The sequence below is a fragment of the Pteropus alecto genome, unplaced genomic scaffold (genome assembly GCF_000325575.1).
Source record: "Pteropus alecto unplaced genomic scaffold, ASM32557v1 scaffold42, whole genome shotgun sequence".
In the NCBI taxonomy this organism is placed as follows: domain Eukaryota; kingdom Metazoa; phylum Chordata; class Mammalia; order Chiroptera; family Pteropodidae; genus Pteropus; species Pteropus alecto.
In genome coordinates this window covers 10,255,363-10,257,417 of record NW_006434825.1, presented here as the reverse complement: position 1 = coordinate 10,257,417, position 2,055 = coordinate 10,255,363, and the positions used below count along the sequence as shown (strand labels likewise).

Below are 2,055 nucleotides of genomic sequence, written 5' to 3'. Positions count from 1 at the left end.
ACTCAGCTGGCTGCCAGTCCGTGCCTGTTGACTGACTGAGACGTGAGAAGCCATCACAAGAGATTCCTCCCTGAAGGAGTGGGAACAGGGGCCTTCAGTTAGCGCTTCTGCTCCTGGCGGGAACTCTTCAATATGACAAAGGCATCGGGTTGCAAAGGGATCTGGGGAATTGTCCTAGCAGTACCACAGATGTCACACATGTCCCAGATTCTCAGAGACAGCTGAGCTCAATGATAGGAAACATGGCTGTGCTTCTGTGTCCTTTTTATGTGGCTCCCAATGCCTTGAAAGGCAAGACTTCTGGCTTAAAGCTATAACAGCCATTGCCCCAAATGAAGATGGGACTTTCAAACCTTACACTACTTAGGTAAAATTGAGTAAGTATTTGGCGAGTTAAAAAATTGTTTTGTCTACGACCATGCCACCCTGAAGAAGCTGGATCCCGTCTGATCTCGGAAGCTAAGCAGGGTCGGGCCTGGTTAGTACTTGGATGGGAGACCACCTAGGAAGGCCAGGTGCTGTAGGCATAAAAAATAAAAAAATAAGGGATGATAAGCTGACAAGGTCCTTGCAATCTGTGAGGTCAACCAAGGGTTGCCTCACCTAAAAAAAAAAATTGTTTTAATTAATGACCTTTAGAATGACAAATTATAATACTTAATAAAGGCAAGCTCCCCACTCTGACCACCCCAGAGCTACTGAAAAAATGATTTGCTTTCCAAAGGGAGGGCTGGACATTGGGAAGGTCTGAGAATTCCACATGTCAGCCATAGGTGTGGTTGAGTGAATATGTCTTGTGTCTTTGAGTGTGTGCATGTGTGATTCTGTGGGCTTGGTGGTTTTCACCTTGGCACACTCCTTGTCATTCTGAGCATGCCATGCTTCAGATGTCACTGTGGATCATTGTATTAGTTGGTTAGGGCTGGCTTCACAAAACTTCACAGACAGAGTGGCTTAAACAACAGAAATTTATTTTCTCACAGTTCTGGAGGCTGGAAGTATGAGATCAAGGAGTTGGCAGGGTTGGTTTCTTCTGCGGTCTCTCTCCTTGGCTTGAAGATGACCATCTTCTCTGTTCTCACATGACCTTTTCTCTGTGTGCGTACCTCTGGTGTCTAGTCTCCTTGTAAGGACACCAGTCATAGTGAATTGGGGCCCACCCAAGTGACCTTATTTTGACTTAATTACCTCTTTGAAGGCCCTATCTCAAGATAAGGGCTTCAACATATGAATTTTTGGGGACACAGTTCAGCACAGAACAATTATAGGTGTACCACAGAGATTTTCTGGGTTCTGTTCCAGACCACCTCACTGAAGTGAGTTGTGATCTTTTTGCTGGTGAATGGTCTTGCTTTCAATTTGTAAAAAAATGCATCATCTGTGAATGCAAGAAAATAAGGCATGCCTGTATCAAGTCACTTCCTTTCACATTACCAAGTGCAAATTGTCCAAGGCTGGAGATTAATCAGAAGCATTTGGAGAGACTGGGACGAAGATGCTCTTAAGGAAGAAGGATGGAGATGTGTTTCTTCCTTTACCACAGGCCTGAGGCCTCCTTCATGTTACTCCAGCACCCCGCCTCTTCTGTGGATGCAGTCCCCACAGGGCCTGGCATTAGAGGGTGCAGCCTCTACAAACCGGTACTTTTTCTGCTGCTTTCTTGCCAGTGCAAATGCTCAAAGACTCTCTTTTGCTGAATTTTACTCTTTAGTTGATATTGTTATCAAAATTGTATTAGTGATGGCAGACAGATATAAGGGGATGAAGGTGAAAAATATGGAGGCTTTGGGGGAAGGTTAGGGTTTGTTAATGTTTTGTTTTGAAATTTTGGTTCTTGATCCATCACCCCTCTGCCTGTCTCCTGCCTCCTCCCTTAAAGGTGCAGCTTCTGCAAGCCGAAAGACCTCTGACAGGTAGAGAAAGGTAGAAAGGCAGCAGGACTTTGGCCTGGGAGCAGGTCACTGGCTTTGTAGTTTAGTGCTGCCCATTGGCTGTTGCCAGGCAGCTTGTAATTCAGTTTCCAGTCAAGAAGGTCGGGGGAGGGCAGAAACCATC

General features: G+C 45.5%; 1 pseudogene; it reads left to right on the top strand.

Moving 5' to 3' along the window:
* Positions 1 to 408: 408 nt before the first annotated feature.
* On the top strand, positions 409 to 527 carry LOC112478278 (annotated as a pseudogene).
* The last annotated feature ends 1,528 nt before the right edge of the window (positions 528 to 2,055 follow it).